This window comes from Pseudopipra pipra, chromosome 3 (assembly GCF_036250125.1).
Source record: "Pseudopipra pipra isolate bDixPip1 chromosome 3, bDixPip1.hap1, whole genome shotgun sequence".
Taxonomy (NCBI): domain Eukaryota; kingdom Metazoa; phylum Chordata; class Aves; order Passeriformes; family Pipridae; genus Pseudopipra; species Pseudopipra pipra.
In genome coordinates this window covers 52,430,762-52,456,114 of record NC_087551.1, presented here as the reverse complement: position 1 = coordinate 52,456,114, position 25,353 = coordinate 52,430,762, and the positions used below count along the sequence as shown (strand labels likewise).

Sequence of the window (25,353 nt, the reverse complement as noted above, 5' to 3'; positions counted from 1 at the left end):
TTAAGTTTAAAATTTTCAGTTCCTTTGCAGTTCTGAAATGCCACATATCTTAAAAGAATCATGAAGTAGTCACTGGAAATTTATGAACTGCATTTGTAGGTAAATCAGGTCTAGCAGAGCTGGCATTTGCTTGAAGCTAGGAGAATAAGCAGAAAGTAATCACCAACAAGCAACTTTACCAAGAACCATGTAGAAAAGGTACATTGTCTATTTTAATTAATCACTGTATTTTTGAAGGAACTAATTTGACGTTTTGCATCTACTTGATGGTGTACTGGTTTGAAACGTGAAATTTCTCCTCATCTAAAATACTAGCCATGCTGTCACCTTACTTTTTCAATCAGAACTTTGAAGAGTGGTCAAACTCTGTCTGTCACCCTTTGATTGAAGAAATAGGATTGTTGATAACAAATTTTAGCAATGAGTTTCTATCCCAGTATTTTAATAAGTATTAACAGAACCCTGTGAAACAGTTTTCACAGAATCATAGAATGGTTTGGGTTGAAAGGGACTTTAAAGATCATCTAGTTCCAACTGGGCAGGGACATCTTCCTACCAGGACAGTGAAGCCCCATCCAGCCTGGTCTTGAATACCTCCAGAGATGGGGGATCCACTAGTTCTCACCAGTGCCTCACCACCCTCATAGTAAAGAATTTCTTATTTATATCTAGTGTAAATCTACATTCTTTTGGTTTAAAGACAATACCCCTTGTCCTATTACAGGGCCTCGTAAAAAGTCACTCTCCATCTTTCTTAAAATCCCCTTTAAGTATTGGAAGGCCTCAATAAGGTCTCTCTGATACCTTCTGATCATTATTCTAGCTGTCCTCTGGGTTCATTCCAGCAGGTCCACATCCTTCTTCTGCTTGGGAGCCCAGACATGGACGCAGCTAGAGTCTTGCAGGAGCACCGTAGGAGGAAAGAATCATATATCTTGAAATGCTGGCCACACTTCTTTTTATGTAGTTCAGGACACAACTGTCTTTCTGGGTTGGCAGCACACATTGGCAGGTCACATCCAATTTCTCATCCACCAATATCTCAAAATCCTTCTCTGCAGGGATGCTCAATCCATTCATCACTCAGTCTCTACTGATTCTGCTGATTTCACCAATACAGGTGCAGCACCTTGTGCTTAGTGTTGTTGCACTTCAAGAGATTTCCATTGATCCACTTTTCAAGGCTCTCAGGATCTCTCTGGATAGCATCCCTTCCCTTAAGAGTATCAACCACTTGGCTTGATGTCCTCTGTAAACTTGCCGAGGGTGTACTCAATCCCACTGCTTAGCTCATTATTAAAGATATTAAACCAGTTCCATATGGAATCCCTGAGGGGCACCACTTGTTACTAATCTCCTTTGGACACTGAGCCATTGACTACAACCCTTTGGATGCTGCCATTCATTCAATTCCTTAGCCATCAAATACTCCATCCATTAAATCGTCCTCTACAATTTAGCAACGAACATGTTCTGTGGTACTGTTTCAAAGGCTGTAAAGAAGTCACAGTAGATGACATCAGTTGATTTTCCCTTATTCATCAATCCACTCGCTCTACCATAGGTCTCCAGATTAGCCAGGCACAATTTTCCCCTTTATAAAACTATGTTAGCTGCCTTTAGTCACCTCCCTGTTATCCACATGCCTTGACATAGCTTCCAAGGGAATCTGATCCATGATCTTACAGGCACAGAAGTGAGGCTTTTACAGGCATTGACAATAGCCTGACTGATTGGTAGTTTCTGGTTTTGTGAAAATCTCCCCCAGACAACTAAAATTCATTAATATGTTGTAACTTCACAATCTCTCCAAGCTTTCACAATTTTCCTGGATAGACACAATTGTAAGAAATAGTGATAATATTTTGCAATGTCATGATCATGACATGGCAAAGACAACAGATGCTCGTGTCTTTTTCCTTTGTTAAGTCTCCATCTTTAAAACTGACACATACTGACACAGATCACAATCTCCTAGAGCCTTCCACCAAAAAAAGAACTCTCTTTTAATATGTTCCACCTTTTTTTAAACTCAGTGCCTTAAACTGTAAATTTCAAAGCATTAAAGGTTCTCTTTTGAGTCCATATAGGAGATTAAAGTATTTTCAAGCTGGCTGGTAGGAGGAAAAATCAAAAAAGGACAATTTCATTTCTTGTCAATCACCAGTTACATCGATAGCCTAATACATTCAAAAGAAAAGCATGCTGTCTTATATGCTTATATGTGTGTGTGTAACATATAGATGTTTTAACTTAATATTTTTTATAATCACCATTTTCTTCAAAATGTAGTTCTTGTATGAAGTTAGTGTATCAAAAGGTTTGTTAAGGCATGCTTTGCGTGGAGTGTCTTTACATACATGCAAAGTAACTACCTTAATACATCAAAATACATGCATTTATTCCTTCAGTTATTTATTTGTGTTGTAGCCTCAAATGGCTGATTACAAAACCTTCATGTCTTGACTTTTTTCTTTATTATCTACCTTTCCTTATATGATTGTGATCTTTGCTTAGTTAAGGTCAGCATGTTTGTACACAATAGTCAGTTATATCCCCTGCAAGTGTTCCTTCTCTTAGGACAGTCTGACCTTCCATGACTGAGAACCAGGAGAGAAATTAATTAACTCATATGCTGCAAGACCCTTTATTAAGATTCTGGTAATAAATCGGAAAGCATGCTGGGAAGCTAAGCAGAAATCAGTCTTTCTCAAAACTCAGATGAAACCTATAGGGACTCTGACTGGCTGCAGCAGGAACCAGCTTCAGTGCCAGGAAATTTTGCTAAAGCACCGCAGTCGGGGTGAGATTACATATCACCACTTCCTCAGGGTGTCTCACCTACTACCCAGGTACCCAACGGTTTACTGTGGGTGTCCAAGTCTCAGAGTGAGATGAACCCAGGCTATCAGATGGAATTTAGGTATTTTTATTGTATTTACTCCTTCATGGATTTACTTTATGCAAATAGTCTCACTGAATAAAAAAAATCTACTTTTCAAGGCCAAGTTGTATGAGAAGGCAGAAAGTCATCTAGCAAACAAGGCAAAACAAGACAATGCCATTAACAGTGCCTAAGCAAAGCTGTTTTCTTTCTTCACCTTTTCATTTTCAGTGCAGGTTGAAGAAGGAAAGTTTTCAAGAGGAAAAGAACAAGACAAAGCTTCTCTGAAGAACTCCATTATATTTGACAAATCCAAGAAACACAAAGTTCACTTTTTTCTATCCACTCTTAGGTAGTCACACAACCAGGGCTCACTTTTGCTAGCACAAGAGGTGCTAGCTCATATAGCCTGCTCTAAAACACTGGTAAAAGATGGTATGTGTCTAAGCTTTTCTGGGAAGTATTTATCTGCTTTCTGTTGCCAACTTGTCGAGGTCTGAATAATGCAGTTCAGGTAGTCAGATAGAAGGTGGAAGCTTAAACAATAAAACCATTAGACCAAAGTGTATGTGCTTCTGCAGTGGTCTCAGCCAAGAGATACAGTGTTCAGGGAAATAATCAAAGGAAAACTTAGCTAAAATGTCCAGAGGATTCAAAAAGCTCTGAATCTACTGCAGACAGGCAGACAATTTGGGGATAGCCATGACATTGTTTCTGAAGATCCCTGCCCTGCCCCTAGAAGAAAGCTTTGCAAGGACAGCTCATGGAATTTCAATTGCCAGTGTGTCGTGGTTTAACCCCAGCTGGCAACTAAGCACCATGCAGCTGCTCACTCCCCCTCCTCCCCAGGTGAGACAGGGAGGAGAATCAAGGAAAAAAGAACCCAAACTTATGAGCCAACTTATGAGTTTAATAATTGAAGCAAACTGAGAATAATAGTAATAATAGCAACAATAATAATAAACAAAACCAATTATAGTAAAAAGGAGAAGGGGAGAGATAGCGATAAAACACACACAAAAAAGTAATGCACAATACAATTGCTCACCACATGCTGACAGATACCAAGCTTGGCCCTAAGCCACAATCAACCCCTGTTCTGGGTAACACTCCCCAGATTATATATGAACATGACACTCTATGGCATGGAATATCCCTTCGGCCAGTTCGGGTCAGCTGTGCTGGCCACGTTCCCTCCCAGCTTCTTGTGCACCTGCACATTGGCAGAGCATCGGAAACTGGAAAGTCCTTGGCTAATGGTACGCGCTACTCAGCAACAATCAAAACATCAGTCCGTCATCAACATTATTCTCACACTGAATCCAAAACAGAGCACTGTACCACCTACTAAGAAGAAAATAAAATTTATCCCAGCCAAAAACAATACACGGGTTCAAGGTTGAACTCTGCCCACCTCCAACAACAGATCAGAGAGGTGAATGAAAATGTGCTTTGGTGGTATACATCCCCACTCTGCACTCCTTCTTGGCACATTAGGTTTCTTCTAAATAAATCAAACTCTCCAAAATGTTGCCATAAAGCAAGAAACACTGCACTATAACTTATTAATATAATAAGTAAATAAGCCACACAAACCCCACTACCTGGTCAAGGGGTCCACTGCCAAATCCTCTTTATTCAAATGAGACAATAGCTTATATAGGGGTTCCATAGTGACACGTCACACCATGTGACCTTAACAACCAATCACCATGGGTATCTCACTGCCCATGTCCGCTGGAGTACTCGGGACTTCATTTCCCAGGATGCCTCATCCAGGAGCCTTCCTAAAACCCAACTCCTACGCTGCGTTTGTTTTGTTTGAAACTGAGCAGGATGTCTGGTTTCAAACCACTCAAATAAAGTCCATAGTTTCACAGACTTGTGTTTAATGACCCTCCTGAGATGCCACGGCTTCTCTGTTATGTTAAAATAAAAGTGACAAATGCGTTGTTACAGGAATATAGAAAATTATGAACTGTTGGCATAAGGAACTGCTACATGACAGCTGAGATGGCAGTCATACTAATACTGTAACCTGAATGAAAACTTACTCTTAAGCCAGGGAAGTTGCATGCTGTTATTTTAATGGGTGAGCCCCTTGTATTTCAGTCTTTAGATCTCATTTACCTCTTCATACAAAACCTACACAAATTAAATAATTCTGAAGAACATAAAGATTCAGTTAAGAAGTTCTGTGTCTGCTAACACCCCTGCACCACTGAGTTTTTAAGTTCAAAGTCCAAGACAAATGTTAAGTAATGAAACCTTGAAGAGTTCAACATGGATAATATTTTGTCCAATTGTTAGTGTCGTTAAAATTATAATGAAACAGTTACACAATACTAAACTCCAGCCTTGCTGGCTGATTTGGTTTCTGCATTAATTCAACTCTTGGGCAGGAAGCTGTCCTTTGTAATATCACAGCTTCTTCAAAGTGTTCTGGATCAGAAGAAGGGAAATTGCAAAGTTTTGGAATCCATGTGGCAGTGGTCAGATCAGTAAAAATAGCCTTCAAAAGAACTAATATATCATAATGTCCCTTGGTTCCTCATTAGACTGGAACAGGAAAATCAATGGACAAACTCTTGTGAAATGGAGCAAGACAAAAACAAAATCTTGATTATAAAAAGATTTTACAACTTCAATCTATCCTCAAAAAGAACAGATCTGCTATTTCATGTTAGCCTGGAATGGGTCTTTGTGGTCATCGACAACAAATCACAAAGCTCAGGAGTACAAATCATAACAATTCACCAGCAAGATACTTCCAGCTACAGCAAAATAAGGTAATTTTTTTTGACAGAATCATTTTGCACTCCTTGAAGAAGAGAACTAATTAGACTTAGCATAAACAATGTTCTAAGGTAACACTATCCAAATATATACAAGGGGGAAAAAAACAAGGCCAGCAGCAAAGCCTAAAGCAATTATTTTCTTTTGGAGTCCATCCACTGTATTTTAATAAGAGCCTTTACAAGTACACAATGACCCTTCATGGTTAGCAGCAAACATTGTTGTCTTAATTATATGAAATTTAGTTCGCTTCCCTAGAACTGTCCACACCTCTTGAGATAAAGAGTGCAACATGATAAAGCATGCATGACAATTACAAATGGGTAAGCAAAGTGCACAGCAGAGCTGGCAGTTTTTGTCCTGCAAAGAATACATTTCACTAGAGCAGTTCTTAAACCACATATGTCAAATGTATTATTAATGAGCATTCAATTCCACAGAAAAATGCAAGCTGCAGGACACTGCCCAAGCCAGCCACAGAACTGGATGGGTTGGAGTGTGGTGACAAAAGGGAATAACTGGTCTCCATCCTCCCATTAGCTGCAGTTTCTCTACCGCACTATCAGCAGTGGATGCATTTTCTTTCTAGCTCTTTCAGTTCACATGTTAGGTCTGGCTGATGGAGCCATCACAAGACAGCAGACATGCCAGAGAAGCAGTGGTAGTGAGGGTGTACCTTGCCTAATTCAACCACCCAGCACCCTTTTCTGCTATGTCTCCTGTTAAAAGATGGGGGAGAGGAAGAGCTCTCTTCTCACTCCCCCACACCATTTGCTCTGAGCCTGCATTTGTCCAAGTGCAAGGTTTTCCTTCCCATCCCCTGTAAGAGTCTGTCTTGTGGACAGCAGTAGATGTGTTGCAGCTTGGCTCCACACGAACTGATGTGTCATGACTGCTGGTATCATGGTGCCCAGCCAGAGCTAATGAGCTCTCTTCTGTGGCTGCAAGTATTAGCTCTGGGTGCTGTGGGAGCCATAACTGTGCAGCCCCTCTCAGAGGAGGGCCCATCATAGAAGGGTGACACAGCACTGTACCTCAAAACAAGTGAGGTAAATCTGATGGCATTTAAAAATCCAACCAGCCACACCCTGGCACTTGTTTCCCACAAGTTTAGCAATAGAGCAAATGGTTAGTTCCTACCCCATTTTCTCCTGCAAACCCCTCTCCTCTGTTCACCCAGCTAGCAAAAAAGTGTTATTTTCCTCCTGAGAAAAGATACTGGTAGTTGAAGTACATGCTGTGACAGCATCTCTCGGTAAAGTGCTTTCAATCACCAATTCACTCCTTAAATCTTCTTCCAGATGTAGGTATCCAAAACATATCTATTATGCAGCAGTATTTGCCTACAACTCTTCATCTCCATGGTTACTTGATAATCACAAAAACAAGTACTGCTGATCAGTTTGCCAATATCCCAAACAAATCTTTCATTTAGAGTCATGAAGTCTAAAGTAATCAATTCTTCTACTTCATTTCAGTTCTCTTTCCCTTACCTCTCTCCTAAAAGATGAAAAACTGAGAATCACTGCTGGGTTTTTACTTCTGGGTTTTTAATAGATATTTTATTGCCTCACAGACCCCATTATTCAGCGTGAGGAACTCCTTTGTCCAATTGTTTTCCATTCAAGTAAAAACAATTGTTTCAATCACTTGAGTGGAAAAGGCAATCCCTCTAATTGCACCCTGCAGTTCATACACCAGATTTGTTCTGAGTGATAGAGACCTGAGCTTGACTACACAGTAAAATGATTAAATCCTGCCTTCTAGAAGAACTCTCTGTAGCCATTTTAGGTAGTAGAATAATCTAGTGTTTTGGGAGGAAACTGCTCGGCAAAAGAATAAATTCCCTCCTATGTTTAATTTTTTATATCAGCACTTCTTATAATGTATATAGGATATATCTGTAACAAGCTTGTTTTTAATAAAGTGAAGAACTAAACCAAACTATTAGGTATCTTTCACAGAGTTACGATGCTTTTGATAATCCTTTTTCTTATTTTAATGGCAAATTTTAGATATTCCTGGAAGTATGCTATGAACCTGGAAGTGGTTTTCAGTCTCTGTTGTATCCAAGCGCATTACTCCGTTACATCCCACCAGTACATAAAAGTAAGATCTGGCCTCATGCTATTCTCTTTTATCTTTCCACTTGTCGTAATTAAGTGTTTATTGAAAAAGCCTTTTGGAAGAATTTTCTTGTGATAAAATAATGCATCCTACAATATAAAGTTTTATTTCTACTCCAACGAAATAGAACTGACTAGTTTCCTCCTAGAACAGAGAGGTAGGAATTTGCTGTAGTATTTAAATTTACAGGGGTTATAATTATGCTCTTAAACTCAACAGTGAGTAAAAAGGGATAGCTCAAGCTCAGTTTTACAATTTCTCTAATTTTCAAGCATAAGTTCCTACTAGCAAAAATTCAAAAACACTTGAAGAAAAGATTCTCTTTTGTCCATTCAGGAAGCTGCATATTTTCCGGTAAACTTTATTATTTATTGAAGCAACAGTATATTCCAAAATTCCTTACCCTTACCTTGAACACATATTTTCTATCTATCCTCTTCCTTTAAGTGTTTTTCACATAGAAACTCAGCAAGCCTGGGTTACAGATAAGAGCAGCCATTCAAGGATGGCAAGGATCATAATAGCTATCCATCTGCCTATGCCAATAATGCTCTCATAGCTCTGCCTGTGGAACAGAGAAATAAAGCTAATGCACCTGTGGCTTTCCTAAACAACATAGCAACTTTTCTCCATAGCAACTTTGAGGCATCCAAGAAAAGAGAGGAAGGACAGTATTTTGCAGAAAAACATGGAGTGGATTTAAACTATGTTGAACATGAGGACCAAAGACTCAGACCTCTTGGACCATGTATCTAGGCTGAGCTTGTAATGGACTGATATCCATCTTAGGAAAATGACTCTGTGAGACTTTGCCACTGCTTCTCTTTCCGGTAGCCTGCCAAGGGAGCAGCAGGAACAGCAGAGCAGCACCATGCCAAGAAAGTAGAGTCCACAGGGAGGCAAGCAGAGCTGGGAGGATGCAGATGATCTTGCTCTGCTGAGAGCCCAGGCTACCAGACAAGTCTGCTGGGACAAGGCAGGTCCCAGCTCAAGCTGGAAAGCCAGGTCAGAGGATGGGGTTCAGGGAGGCACAGGAGCAGGGACAGGCATACCTGCCACATAACTCGGGCAAATACTAAGCCCAGGAACCTCAGTTTAAAAGCAACTCCTGAGCAAAGGCAGGACAGGCGTCTGCCGAGCTTCTCATGGCTTGACAGCTTCTTTATTAAAGTTGGCCTTGAGCCCAGGCAGTCAAAGCCTGTGGAGAGGAGGGAATGCCCTCAGGGCTCTGACAGTGTCCGCTTATAAGTCTAGGAAAGCATATCTGCAGCTACTTAAATCTTATGAGGGCCAGGGGAGAAATTGCAATGTTTTGTACCTTCGAAAGAAATGTGTCACGCTGCCTGACCACTGGGGATGGGCAGTATTGATGGCTCACAAAGAGCATAATGCCATCTGCTTCAGGGAGGCCACACTTGCTCCACTGTTGTCATTCTTCACAAGCCAAAAAATTCCATTCTGCCTGAAAAATCTGTGTTTTGTTCTACATGTGGGAGAAACAACTAGTAATATAAATAATGGCAGGTGCTTCTAAATGAAACATAATGTCTTTAATAAAATCATTCTAATAAAAACTGTATTTCTCTCCACAATGTCTACTAGATGGTGCATTACTCTCCTAACTAGAAAAGATGGAGTCTAAGCCTGTAACTACACTGAAGAGTAGTTTTGCTTCATAACATATTCCATGATTCCACTGTGACCCCCCTGCAGCCCACATGCACAAGAATTTCTTACTCCCCGAAACCAGTGCACTGTAAGGGAAGTTGGTGCCCTGAGGTAGAGTTAAGAACTACTAATGCATCCAGCTCACACTGTTCCCATTTCCCGATGAATATGCAAGGTGTAAATCACTTCTTATTTGAGAAACAGATGACAAATTTTCTGTAGCACAAAATTACCTTTAATACAGTTAAAATTGATTTATTAAGTGTGTCAATTGAGAGTGAATATTATTCCAGTGGATTGCTCTTGCACTGATGAAGAATAGCTCACCTCTAAAACATATTAACTACTTTGTTTCTTATGACTACAGTATTTTATCCTTTTAATTTCCCTCTTTTCTTAACAATTAAAGATCCACAAATCAGCCTAATGAAAACAGAGTGAAAATTACCCAACCTGCCCACAATAGAGGCAGCACTGAACTAGCTGTTTTAACTTTCTTTTGAGGGCAACTCTTCATTCGTAACGTTAGTAGTCCTTTTTACTGAGTTATTTTTTGTCTATGCCTAAAATTCTGTGTGAGTGGACTAATAGCCCAGATACAGGAAAAGAACAAGGAATTCTCAGAAAAGAAAAATAAAGCACAACTGTTGTAAAAGTGAACTATTTGTTCTTATTATTGTGCTGTCTTCTTTTTAGCTATTACAATTCAGAACAGGACAAGCACCTTTCAGTGTCACTGCCACTGCATTCAGATTCAGGCAATGTTGCCTCCTGTATAGGAGAAAGGGACTAGAGTTCTTTTCTGCTCCTAATTTCTTGATCTCTCTTGAGGTGTGTCACTGAATAACTCACATTATTTTCCTCCACAGAAGAAAATAATAATAACTTTTGGAAGCGCTCAAAGGTCTCAGGTCATGAGGTGGGATATAATCACATCAGGTGATTGAAAAATGCTTTCAAGGAAGAGATGGTTGTCTGCTTGTGTGTAAAACATTTTCAGTCAAACAGAAGTAGCCTATACTCTCATACACAATAGTACTACAGTTCTGCCACATCTAATTTTGTATTAGTGGGTGAAATTTCATGCTTATGGGATCCTTTACATATGTGATACAGGACCTGCTTTCGTGTTTTACCATCATGATTTGATCTTTTTGGTAACTTTATTGCCTCTGGACCAAAAGGAAAAAGGTATTTTTGGTAGATTTTGCCTAAGGTAGATTTTTGGTAGATTTTGGTAGATTATTTTTCTCTCACTGGCCTTTTTTTGTTGCTATTTATCATAATCAATGTGATCTATTTCCCACAGTTTCAAACAGATAATAGAATCTTTTATAGTCAGCATATGGCTTAGTATTTTGTTCTTCTCTTCACTGTCCTCCTCAATGGCCTTACACAATTCCCATGCAGGTTAGTGGGAATTTGAACTGGACTTCAGAACTGGAAGAAAATGTTATTTAAATATTTGCCTTGCAGATACCTAAAGCTAATTTAGACATAAGCATTTTTATATTCACAGTTAAATAAAAAAACTTTTGATTAACTCAGCTTTTAATTTAAACACAATCCAGAATTACTTCCATATTATACATTGTCCATAGCCAGTAAAACCATATGGATACTCAACAAGAGGCACAGACACTGCCCCTGTGATGGTGAAGAAGGGCCTGATCTGTCACCGGGACAGAACTGCAGAGGAACAGAGCACGGACAGAAGCTCGGGGGTGTGTTACCCAGAGCTGCTGACTTTTGCTGGTGTAAAGAAAATGGAGGGCTCCTCTAGGAAAAACAAGTTATCAGCTGGGGGCAGGTCCAGAAACTGGGAATGAAGCAGGAAATACCTGGAAGAAACAAGAGATAGGTACATCCTCCAAAAGAAAGGTTAGATATTCAGAAAGCACTGCAGTATTTTGATGTCCATAACCAAACCCAAGCTTACAGTAAGAATAAGCCATAATCAAACATCATTAGAAGTTATGTGTGTGTGTGGTATCTCTAATTTATGGGTCTTTTTTTCTGCTAGTAAACAGCCTCTGATCCATCTCAGCCTGCTCCCTCTACTCCAGTATGTCTTCTGTCCCTCCCTTTACATTCCTTTTCTGCCTCCTTTTCTTCTTTATGCCTCTGTTTTTGTGTAGGTTATTTGAAGATGTAGATTGTTAGAGAGGCAATTTGTACCTGTGAAAACACAGTTATGGTCTGTCTACTGTGTTTCCAGCCACAGAGTGACCTAGAGGTGGAGCGGAGGAAGAGGCTGCTGTGGGATGGGTGAAGCAAAGTGGCCATGCCAGGGGAGCTTGGGTAGCAGTTCTTAGTACACAAAAGTTTCTAGGTCTGACCTCCACGACAACCCATGGGCAAAGACAGGCTTAATTTCCTTCCTCTCCATTATTTCTCCCTCCGTTCATCCTTCTCCCCTTCCTTCTGTAAATAGGGAAAGACAAAAAAAGCTATATACGGTCGGAGCAGCAGAATATCTGGATGTGTGCTCAATAGGATGGTCTACCTTGGAGCAGGAGCCAGAAGTACCTGCAGCTGGAAAATAGGAATACAGAGGCACAGAAAATAAAAAAAAAATCTGGAAAAATAAACTTCCTGAAACAGGAAAATGTCAGGTGAAAGTACTTTGTCTCATCATGGGAATAAGAGAAAAAAAACCCCACCTTTCTGAACTAGGAGTTTCAGGTCAAATGCAGTGTCCTAGGGGAATAAAACACACATCAAAACTGACTATGGCAGAAACATCTTACTTCTGCAGGAAAGTGAAAGACTATTGAGAATACTGAAATCAGGACCACCCAGCTAAAGTTCTTGTATTCATATGTCTGTCTTGATGTGCTTTGTATACCACAGAACAGCATTTGCTGCAGTTATTTTTTCTGAATTACTGTAACTGACAATATCAGGGCAGTAATTTCCTACTGAATAAAACAAAAGGAGGCATTAGAATAAAATGTCCCTTGACAACATCCATGTGCTATTAACACTAGAGTCAGGCTGAAAAATACTGAGCAATACTTAAGCTTGGTATGCAAAGCTAGCAAAGCATGGAGAAACCTGAAAAAAAGTTAAACTATGAATACTTTATGGCTACATTATACATTCACTTTGTACTGTTAGAAAGGGACATTTCCATTAGCTGGCACACGATCTGTGGTACAACAGCCTTGAAAACATGTTCAAGCAATCTCAGGATTTCCACTCTGTTTTATCACTAATATTTTCTACCACAAGAATACAAATATCTCTGTATTCCACTTGCTTTTCTTTCTGTGAAGTGAGTATTGATGCTTCTTTAGGCAGTTTAAAAGTGGGCTGTGCTACCCTGAACAATAGGTTTGATGATAAGTGTTCAGAAATGGGAGTGAACAATGAAAGACTTGGGCTATTATTCAGCACACCTGCATCTTCCTTTTGTTAGCAGCTGATCCAGGACAGTGACAGAAATAGAAATTCATTTAACTTCAGATCTGTTCAGAAAGATGAGCTTTAAGCAAGCAAAAGGTGATCATTGTTGCTTGCTATCAGTTAGAAAGAGTTAAAAATAAGCCCATACAGGCAACACAGGAAAGTGTAGTTTGATTATTACTCGTCATTTTTCTCAGTCTGTACAATGTATTAGCCTCAGCTAATAGCTTTTCTGTTTTATCTCTTTTTTAGTTTATTGTTTTTACCTGGAATATGTATTACAGCATATAAAGACAAATAGAAACACTATGACTTTCAAAACTACTCGTGAGTGTCAGACATTCTTATGTAAAATGGTACTCACCCTCTCTTCTTTCTAAAATGCTATTAGTTCTTGCTTCTGACAGTCCATCAGATTTTCAGCTTGAAGAGCTGGCTTTTTGTCTGTCTTCTCTAGTGGTCATAGAGACCTGAATAGATATCTCCTTTCTCCAAATATATCTTTCAGAATCAAGACAACGAATATTTTCATTTGGAGTCATGGGGAAGCCATTAACTCTCAGAACTATTTTCTGTAAAAGACAGAGGACTGACTCCAGAAGAGAGAGCACTGGATCCCGCCCAGGCTGTGGGAAAGTTTGAAAGCAAATGCAAGTCTTTTATTTCCCATCTGAGTGCTCCCAGTCTCAAAAACATGTGCCATTCTAGTATCTTGAAGCAGTGAAAGCTCTGCCACCAAAAGTCTCACCAGAATTATACATTCTTTTAAATAAGTTCCTTATCAACAAGTGAACCTTTTCCAGTGGAATGTAAAAAATCATCAGAAATTTCTCTGACTTTATTCAACCAACATATTGGTGCTTTTGGGAACTTTCCAGACCTTTTCCTATGCTGTTATACAATATGAAATCTCTTCAATGCGGCTGTGCATTTTTTTGAAATCTTCTGTGTATGAATTGGACCAAAGGACTTTTTCACTTCTAAGAGAAAAAATAGAGTTCATTGTCAACATGCCTGGCACCACTGAGTTTTCTTCTGTTCCTTCTTGCTTTACCTCTGCAAGCTTCTTAGCCATCCTTGCACAAATGAACTTTGCCATTTTGACCCTTCCTTTAATAAAGGATAAATCAGTGGTCTCTGTTTTCACCCTTTCCTTCATCATATCTCCCCAGCCCTCTTGAAGAGCTTCACAAATACTAAAATTATCTGTGCTATTAGCCAGCTGTTTAATCTCTCATCTGGTTTGATGTAAGAAGCTCTGAGTAATTTAAGCTTTTCTTCTTACTTTCTAGACACTTTGGGAGTGCATTCTCTCTCTGTTCAGCTGCCAAAGCTTTTTGTTTTCCTCTGATGAACAGGTGACTGAGATCTGTATAACTGATAATTTAGAGTAAATTAAGTTCTAGGGCATGAAAAATCTGTGTGTCAGAAAACATGGTGATGCTTTAGGAAATTTGGTGATGGGGATTTGGAGTTTCTACCATATAGATCTGCTGCTCATCTGGTTCCTTTTTCACTTCCGTCTCTGGTCTCTCCTGTTGGCGGCAAGAGAGCAGAAATCCTGAAGAACGCCAAGTTTTCAAGGGGCACTGAGCACCACTTGTCTTTGTCTCTTATGCTTAAAACAGTTGATTTCAGTTTTAGCTACAGCTATGAAATACTTCAACATGGTTCTAGTTTTTTCTTCTACTTCATGGTGCAAACAAATCAAAATACAGAATAAAAGCAGCCACTGTTTAAATGTATGGACCACCTATTTGAACAAACCTATGACAAACTATTTGAGCAAACTATTGAAGTATGAATTTCTGACACTGACTTAATAAGATGACAGAGCTGCAACTATCCCAGCATCCACCGGCACAAATGCTATACTTGGACCAAGAGATAAACTTTATTATTTTTATCACCATTTTTTCCCTCCCAATATGAGTCAGTTTCTTTCTAGGTAAGTGAATGTTGTTTGATGTCAAGCTAAACCTAGCTTCAAGTGTGTAGTTATCACAGAAAGAACTTCTTCACCGTGTCTTCTTACCCCCTCTCAGCAACTGAAGTGAGAAAAATGTTTGCAAATAACTGCAGGCCAAAAGGATGAGTATGGCTGTTTTGAGCTGCGCCAATGCACTTGCAGAACTTGATAAGACTTGTTCAAACATATAAGGTCAAATAATTCAGGAAGACAAATAAACATGTAAGTCAACATGGAGAAGAATGAAAATTCCTTCTCCTGATGCATCCAAACAACAGTATTACAATAAGCCCATTAACCTGTCATACAAACAAATGTAATGGCTCATATTTGTCATAAACAGGCTTTGACTCTCTGTGATCCACTTCTTAATCATCAGAGTCTCTTATCTGTCTGATTTTAGGGCACAAAAATATTATCCAGCCTGATGACACCTTTGCCCTATTCTGATATTTCAGATTTGACTGATGTGTGGGACAAAGCTAGCAATATTCTCACCAACAATCTTGGCAGATTCTGTCTTAAATGCCTGATATCATACATTAAGTGTGTCTTAGCAATTGACTGGTCCTAGGCAAGTCATTTCTGAGAAGCCATTGTGCCAGATTGAGAACATCAATGGAATTGAATGTAAGATGAGGAAAATTCCCTGCAGTCCATTGAAAAGCCACTTTTGATCCATGACAGTACTGTTTAATACCTTTCATTGTGACATAATTTTGAGATTCCTTAATCCACCAAAAATGCTGGGAAAAAAAAAGTAACATACAGGAATGTAGTCATTAGAATGTTAGTCTGTTATCAGATTAGATTTGCCTTTTTTTAATTATTATCATTATTATTTAATTATTTTTGTCCTTTTTCATCTTTAAAACTGTGATAAAAAAATTTTTCTAGTAAAAACATGGTTGTTACATTTTGCTATAAATTGTCAAAAGTAACATGTTTTGAAACGTTCCAACTAATGCTCGGGCAAATATTCTGATGAGGTTTAAAGAATGCAGTCCACAATGTCCAGGCTTGGAGTGAGCCAAATTGCTACAATTCTGTGTTATTGGTGAGGAAGGCCAAAAAAACCAAAGCCAACCCACTACAATGATTTACTGCCTCTGTCCTCTTTGCATGTCCTAGAAGAGTCAGTATTTGAAAAGATAACACAGCTGTGACTATAGCAACATATGTGGGTACAACAGGATCTCTGTACCTACACACATACACACAAGCCTGTACACCCCTGAAATTCTGTGAGGACAGAAGTTAGATATGTTCAAAACTGCAGGCATGCCAAGCCATAATGCTAAGTTTAGCAATTAATTTGTTATTATTCTATAACAGCAGGACAGAAACTCTAGGGGGAAAAAAGGCTGTTTTGTCCTTTGCTCACAATTATAAACAGTAAAATTCTACTTTGAAAAGTGTTTCAGTAACTAGCTTTAGTGGTATGATGTCATTACCAATTCATACAATGATCATGAAAACACAGTTTATATTTCATAATAATAAAGGAACTTGTGCTGTGTTTGCATAGGTAGTGATGGAAAATGGGTGAAGCTCTTATTTTGTAATAACCATTTTGGCTTGTCATGGGTGTCTAGGTGGAATTTACTTCTTGCTGTTGATTTTCTTGATAATTTAGAATTTTGGAGTTTTTAGATGTGTAATCTTTTCAAATAAGGATTTTCACCCAAACACTTCACATATCTTCAATGACTTTGTTTACAAGAGTCTTGTGGCTGGAATCAATATCTGCCTGCATATTTGACTAAATGTGCAGATGCAGGCATCTAATTAACTGTAGTGTTTACCAGAGATTTATACAGCCAAATCCTCCTCAGAAAACTAACAAATGATAGCATGGGCTTAACTTTGGCACAGAACGTAGCATTACTTGGTATTTTTTAAGGCAAGGCTCATCTGTGAAACACAATCCTCCATATTAAGAACAAAATTTCTCCTCGTGAGAGTGGCTCCCTCTGGGATGCAGAGCCCATGGCTGCGCAACCCGGTTGCCGTTGGACCAATCTGTCCACCTTGTCTCAGACACACTATGTATCAGCAGGAAAGCTTTGTCTCTTGTGAGTAAAACAAATGTGCTGATGTGGAGCCAAATGCCTGGTGGAATCAGGTGAGCTATTCCACACTTACAGTGTAGAAGGTAGTATTCACACAGGAAGGCTGGATGGACAATGTGCTCCAGGGCCCTTTGGCCACTGCACCATGCTGCTTTTGACCATGGGCAATTAGAATTAGCCAAAACAATATTCAATAACAGATCTACTGGCTCTGACATCCTGGAAAGAAAAAAAACTGGGTAACTACGTTCCAGCTATCTAAATTCTCCAAAAACTTCCACGAATAAAGCTTTGTTATTTTTCATCTTAGCTAGTTGCATAGTATGATTCTATGACATGATTCAGTGAAGAGGTGACAGAAGTTTAATTGTGAACAAAGGGATTCAAATTTATATAGTGCTACTTTTGTTCAATTAGCAGAATAAATACAGAGTGTATTTATCACTGTGTATTCTGTTCTCCTTCTTTGATGAAAGCCCTATATAGGATTGCTATTCAGTGTTAAATGCACATATGACATCTGATTTTTTGAGAGATACCAACAAACCTGAAAAAGCTGGAATGTTGCTGGCCTGTTGAAAGTAACAATGTTATCGTTGTTATAATATTACAGGCATCTTCCTAGAGCTCCTTCAGTATATGCACATCTGATATCCAAGCTGGCCATGCTCCAGGCTCTAAACCATTAAAATTACATGCCAAAGTAGATGACCATAGCAAAAGCAAACAGCTGACCTTGTGCACATGACCTCCTGCCATCACTTAACACAACACCAGAACAGCTTCATTAAATGGTCATAATGTTGCCTCTAGTAACACCTGCATATATGCAAGGTTTTATTTTGAAATAAAAGCAGCTACAGAGTGAAATGGACTCTGATTTTGGAAGTCTGCTAAGTACCTTATTGCAACTAAAATCAAGTGAACCCAGAGCTGTCTTGGAAGATGTGTCACACCTTAGGTGATCAGGTCCCATAACAGAGGACATATATATTTGTCCTTTCCAAAAGGACATTAAATGAATCTGGGGAATAGCCACTATCACTGCAATCAAAGAGAATCATACCACTACCTCTGTACTCTTCTCCCTTTCCTTCCCTTAAACTAAATTGCTGAAGTAATAATATATTTCTTAAAATGCTTGATCACTCTTTTTCTGTCTCTTTCATTTAGGAAGAAAATGTCTTATCTACTTTGCCAAAGCTGTTGCTAAAGAATATTTGAAGAAATATTTGAAGTCAACGCATGATACAAAAGTGGTCCACACTTCAGTTTCTCTGTTTCTGTGGTGCACCTTGTTCAGTGACTTGCCTAGTTATGACTCTTAGGCATAACAATAAGCCTCTAACTTATTTTTCACTTTCCAAGGGCCCCATCCCTCACCTTAAAGCTGACCAGGTCTTTGAGACATTCTGGTTTAAACTAATTTACCAGGCTACTGGCGTGTAGTAGACCCCAGAAGCCACATCCAGGCTTGACCTACTGGGAGGCCTGCTGTCTCCTTAAAAGGCTGTGCACCCACTGTTTGTTTTTGAGAAGCAGAATGAAGGAAGAGAGCGCAGCCCTGCCTGCGTGTTTTGCTTGTGTGGTGCCCACAGTACCATGGGACCTTGGCTATGGAACTTCGGAAGTGGTCCTGGATCCTGAAGGGCCAAAAAAGCCCTTTGTTCCCTGCTTTCTTCTCGTAATGAAGGAATTCAAATGAGTCTCATTTTGCTTGCAAAGTATCCAATCAGAATTAGCAATGCCAAAATGCTACAACACTGTGCCAAGAACTGTATGTGTGGCGACTCACAGGAAAAAGCCCTATGTGATTTCCTCTCATCAGGAAGAATAATAGTCATTTGAAATCAACAGCTGTGTAAAATTAGGAAGGACTTAAATGTCAGTGAAATGCAGAGCTTCCTGGTTGTTCTTGAACTTTTAGTGATCTTCTTGCCATGAAACGTAAAAGACTTCATTAAAAATTACCACAGCTATGACACACAGAAAATTGAGTTACTCTGGTTTGTTCAACAACTAGATTTCAGAATCAGCAGCAAAAGCAAAGTAACTCAGTGAAATAATTGTATGCAAACAGTTCCTTAGAAAAAAAATGTTCTGTGAGAAAAACAAATAAATTTATCAACTGAGAAATCAGAATGTTCTTCAGAAAGCAATTGTAACTCCTTTACTAACAACAATGAACCATGGAAAAAAGGGACCATTTAACTCCCACTTATGAAGACATTAAGACAAGAAATTGCATCAATAGATAGATCCATCCCCTGCGTTTCTATGCAACCCTCTGTGTTAATCAATTATCAGCAGCTAATTGAGACTTGCATCACTCTGTAGCCTAAAAAAGTTTATAACAGTTCCATCAAACTTCTTCCCTGATGCTAGGGCTCAGATGGCCCCTATGACTAAGCATGTTGCCTTGGAGAACTGTTGTTTTAGAAAAGACCTAGCACTTATAATATCACAATTGCAGTTACGTGTTCCCAATCTATATATTGCCAAGATAAGTATTTTAACTAGACTAATACAAATCCGCAAAATTTCTACATTTGAGTCCTTGCAAACTAAAGTAAATGAGTACAAAAAGAAGGAAATAATAATAATTTTCCAGGTCACAGGCCCTTTAACAGTGAACTACTGTACTCCTGGTCTCAGCAAACACCTTAGCTGTTGTCCCTTGCTTCAAAAGGAGCCTAGCTGTGCAATGAAGAAAGATGAATCAGGAAATGTTAAACTACCTCAGTAAAGTTGAAAATAAAGTTCATTGCCAAACTAAAAATCAGCAACTACTCACAAAGCCTTTCTAGATAAATTTCCAGAAGGTGCTGAAGATTTGGGAAACTTATGTTGCATAAGGTTTGGTGAGTTGTGGCAATGGATTTGCCATATGCAGGATGGAAAAAGTCCTGTCAGAGATGGACTGGTGAGGAAAACAGCTCTAACCTTAAGGAAACAGAAGTTTTTACTGTAGTTTAAACATGTTTCAACATGTTTGTGTATTTTCTGCAGTGTCACTGTCTCCCTCTTCCAGACACCCCCTGTGAAGCTATTGTCTCCCACACAAGATGTCCTGGGAAGGTGTCCTGAGATGTTTCTCACTGGTCCTTTGTTAACCCCTTCCTATTGGCTGTTGACCCTTTACCTGATGTTTTTTTCTGTGTGACCCTGAACTTGTGATTGGCCCCCTATGACCCTCCTAAAAGCCTTATAAACCCCAACCCCACAGTGAGTGGCTTCTTTGTGAAAGAGTTCACCTCCACTAACGTATTTTAAGGCATATTGGGTTTTTAACTGAAAAAAAATTATTTCAGGTTATATTACTTTGATTACTTTGCTAGAACCTTTTTCTAATGTTCTAAGTCTCACCATGAACTAATTCATAGTAATCTATGAATCTCTTATTTCAGCACTGTCCTTTGGATTAAATATGGCTTTCCTGCTGTTGTGTTTCCCTTCCTTTCGTCTTCACCTGCAATTGCTCTCCTTGAAAAAGACCCTGAAACAGTAATCACAACTGAACCTCGGTTTTCATTTCCCTAGGAAAAACAATATGATCTCTTTAAAACTGCTCTTATTAACAGCTATTCTGTTCTCTTCTTCATTGTTGTAGACCTCAGGTGCTTCTACTGCAGTATTGATTTATGTACTACCATGTCTTAGCAGGACAGTACCTATTCTCACCCTTTTATTGCATAACTCATACCAAATTCACTTAATACAGTGCCAAATGTCTTTTGGCATGTATAGTACTTTGACTCTTTTAGGGCTGTCTTGGTGGCCCACATTTGACCTGTGTTTGACTAACACGTAACAGTTGATAAATTTCCATTTTACAACAGATGTTCTTGTTCATCACAAAAGCTTGTAGACTGTATTACTGAATGAATTAGGTTTATTTTACTCCAATTCTAATAGCCATCCAATGCTCCCTTTATAAAGAATTTTGATTGTCATGTACTGATGGTATCTTCCATATTTGCATCAACATCATTCATTAGTGCCTTTCTGGTTTTAACAGGTTACAGACAGCATTTACAGTTAGATAGCTTATTTAAATAAGTTCATTTTTCCTCTCTTCCTGGATTAAGCTATTCTCACACTTTATCTCAAATCTATTTTATATTAAGTAATTCTGACTATGGCTAGGCTTCGCAAATGAAGATTTTGGAATTCTGTTCAGTATATATTTGCAATACTGAGATTGAGCTGCTTTGCCAGGAAGGAAGGAGGGAAGGAAGGAGGGAAGGAAGGCGGGAAGGAAGGAAGAAAGGCAGAAAGAAAGGAAGAAAGGAAGAAAGAGAGAAGAAAGAGAGAAAGGAAGAAAGGAAGAGAAAGTGGGGAAATCATCAGAATATTTATACACAATTTGCAAAAGCAAATGATGAGTAGAAGCTGTGAATTTCAAGTTTAGCTGGTATTGTCCCAGGGAACTGAGACTTGCTATTCTATACATTTATATCACAGAATCATAGAATGGTTTGGATTGGAGCAGACCTTAAAAATCATCTAGTTCCAACCTCACCAACAAGGTCAGGGACACCTTCCACTAAACCAGGTTGCTCAAAGCTCCATCCAACTTGGCCTTGAACACTTCCAGGAGTGGGGCATCCACCACTTCTCTGGGCAACCTGCTCTAGTGCCTCACCATTGTCATAGTAAAGAATTTCTTCTTAATATCTAATCTGAACCTACTCTCAGTTTGAAGCCATCCTCTCTTGTCCTATCACAGCATGCTCTTGTAAAAAGTCCATCTCCAGCTTTCCTGCAGGCCCCCTTCAGGTGCTCAAAGGATACAATAAGGTCATGTCAGAGCCTTCTCCTCTCCAGGCAGAACAACACCACCTCTCTCAGCGTTTCCTTGCAGGAGAGGTGCTCCATCCCTCTAATCAACTTGCTGGTATTCCTCTAGACTTGGTCCAACAAACAGGTCCATGTCCTTCTTATGTTGAGGACCTCAGAGAAGGACACAGTACTCCAGGTTGGTTCCCACAAAAGTGGAGTAGAGGGGCAGAATCACCTCCCTTTACATGCAGGATGCACTTCATTTAATGCAGCCTATTACATGATTGGCTTTCTGGGCTGCAGGCACACATTGCCAGATCATGTCCAGCACCTCATCGCCAACATCCCCAAGTCCTTCTCCCCAGGGCCGCTCTTAATCTGTTCATCTCTCAACCTGCTTTGATACCAGGAGTTGCCCCAACCTTGCACCTTGCACTTGACCTTTTTAAACCTCCTAAGGTGTCCATGGGCCCACTTCTTGGGCCTGTCCAGGTGCCTATGGATGGCATCTTGTCCTTCAGGTGTGTCAACTGCACCACCAAACTCGATATCATCTGAAAACTTTCTGAGGAAAAAATAGAATGGTATTGTATATCTGTATAGGTATAGATATAATTTAATGTTATCTGTTTAAAATGTAATCAGATGTACAAGAGGTGTTTGGGCGGTGGGGTTTTGAGATACCATCTGAAGTACTTCGGAAGCCTATAACTGGGTAATCTGAATCCCTCATGAACAATGCTTGGCTGTGTCACTGAATTAACAGAGCTAGCAATCATGTTTTTCCTAGTTGGTGATTTAATATATCCCTTACACAAATGGCCATATGTCCTAACCCAAGCAATGCAAGTCAGACATCTCATTTCTAGAATATTGTCAATTCAAAATGAAGATGTCCAGATATTCTGTCTTTGCAAAATAAAAGAACATAGTAAGAGAAAGAGACTGAGTAGAGAAGGAAAATTCAAATAATTTGATAAGATTAGTTGCACTTCCCTTCTGTGATTAATTCTGCATTTTAAGTGAAAAGAAGGTATTTTGTGGAAACTCTCAAAAGTACAACTGGTTTGCTCTTCTCTTGCAATAAGGTGTGCATCACTGCTAGCAAAATGACCAGAAATAATTCTCTGCGTATTCTTCTGTACCCTGGCCACAGTAAAAATCTGTAAGAGCCATGAGGAAAACTCAGAGCACAAGACATAGTTCAGTGGCATGACAGATATGCTGTACACTCTGGTGATTTCCTACTTCATGGAAAACGTAAAGAGAAAACACTGGAATATTCATTGCAATGTTCTTATTCATGCACTCCCAAGGCTTAGCAGCCTTCTCTCTACAGAATACAAGGAATTAAAAAATAATTTAAGATCAGCTTTGTTTTCCCATTCTAAATTCAAGATTAGTAATAAAGGAGAATCAGACAAAGCCATAGGTACTTATCGTAGCCTCTACACTTGAGAATCAAAAATCTCCTGGTGTTAAAGGATCAGTCAGGGAGAAAAAAGGTTTGGGTGTTCAATGTATTGTCATGAAATTGTAAATGAGTGACAGCTTTCCCAAGGAATTAACTCCAGACATTTCTGAATGCCAGTCTGTATCTTGCCTGGCATAAGTCAGCAGTAGCTTATTATTGACTTCTGAATGATATCTCACAAATGTGAGATCAGCTGTAACTCAGCAACCACCACACAATTTGATCAGTTGGCACAGTATATATTTTTGTGTCTTATTGTATAGAATGTATTTCTTGAGTGCAGCCATTGTGATCTACCCTTGGGTCATAATTACAAACCATTTTTTCTCTATGCTTCACAGTTGAGAAAGTTTCAAAAATATACTAATTCTTAATATCAAATCTAAATACAGTTGATTTATCTTTAAATTCATATTAAACCAAATTTTTTTAAAAAATTAACTAGTCCTTTGTTACAGGTTTTTAGCACTTCTTGCAATATCGATCTTAAATGATTGTTTCTCAGGATTAATAACTGCACACTCACTGGCTTTCCGTGTCAGTTGTTAATGGCAAATCTTTATGGTTTCTACCTTGCTTTCAACCATTTTGTTGTTGGTGTTTTGTGGGGAGTTTTTTGTGTTGAGTTTCTTTTACTAAAAGAGTAGACCTTTCACATTTTTTTGCCTTTTTACAATCTTGTCAAATTAACACGGGTCATAGAGACTCTGTACCATATTGTGATTCAAATGCCTTTTGCCCCATACACACCTCCACAACAAAATCCTTTCTGTGCTGACTACTTAGATATTTTTATCACAGGCTTCACTTTTGCAATGGTTCCTCTTTATACATCATGGCATTTAAAACTCTTTGTGTGTTTTTTTACTTATCGCATGGTCTGTCTTGAACAGCTGTTCAGGGTCTGCTGCAGTTGCATGAAAATGTGAAGGGAAAGGTCATTATTTATACTGGAGGTGAAAAATGTACATAAATTCACTGGGCTTTATATTCAATAGTGTTAAATTTTATAAAACACCTTGAGGACGGCTGGTACCACACCAACCTGGCAGCATTCATACTTTAATGAATTATCTCAGCACTGACTGTGCCTACTTTTTAATCTGCCAAAGCATCTCCAATAACTCTCAGAGGCTGAGCAATCTCCATTGCCATTGATTGTTACAGACTCATCGTGAATTGAAGTTGTGTCCTGTCTTTGGAGTCTTTGAGCAATCCAAAACCAGGTTAGTGAAAAGGAAGACAGAAAGGTCCTATTTTCAGGAGTAAGGAATCAGAAGAGAAAAAAAACATTCTAAGTTTAATTCTTTGTTCTTAACATTTCATCAGCCTCTTCAATAGGGTCTGGAGTCTCAATGAAGAAGGGCAAAGTAAGGCACCTTCCCTGTCAAAGAACTGGACTAGCATGAGGGTGCAAGGAAACAGCCCAAAACTAGTGTAAAGATTTGAAATTCAGGACTTCTACAAGGGCATTTGTAGGATATAAGGTAAGAAGGGACTTCTGCACTGGGGCAATAGAACAGTGTTGTCGTGTGTTCCTAAGTATACCAGAGTTTCTACATTGGTATTCAAAAAATGACTATTGGATATTAATGATGGGCAGGAGAGAACAGATTATTTTTGTCAGTTCCATTCCCACAAAAATGAAGGATGAGTGGATAAAAAGACACGAAGTGATGCTCAAGAGCAATGGTGTCTCTTTGAGGAACATATGACACTGCATGAGAGCATGAGAGGCAAGGAAATGGATGGCAAATTGTGGCAAAAGCAGGTGAGTCCCCAGTTTCACTTTCTATGCTTATCCCAGTTTTGATGCATGTATCTTAATCCACTGGGCTGGCAACCACCATGGCCAACAGATTCACAAACTCACCAAGAGCTTGTGTCCAGCCTGATAAATATATGGTGTTTTCATTCAAACATCTATTCTCTTTTTTAAATTTTCTGAGTTTATTGACATCAGCTGTTGAATTTTTTTTCTTTTTGTTGCTGATGGAAAGTTCAGCAGCCCTAAAAACCAGGTCTAAGATTTTAGTCTTTTTTCTTCCTAACATCAATGAGACTTCTTAGGATAATAAAAAATTCTGTTAACATATATACACATCCATGTGTATAAATGTTTGCAATAGTAATGTCTAAATATGAAAATAAAGGGTGGATATCAATTTTCTAT

At 39.0% G+C, this 25,353-nt stretch overlaps 1 long non-coding RNA gene across 1 annotated transcript in view; it reads left to right on the top strand.

Annotated features, from left to right (window-relative positions):
- LOC135411521 (uncharacterized) overlaps nucleotides 1-25,353 on the top strand; it is a 538,599-nt gene that overhangs the window by 284,245 nt on the left and 229,001 nt on the right. The window lies entirely within an intron of this gene.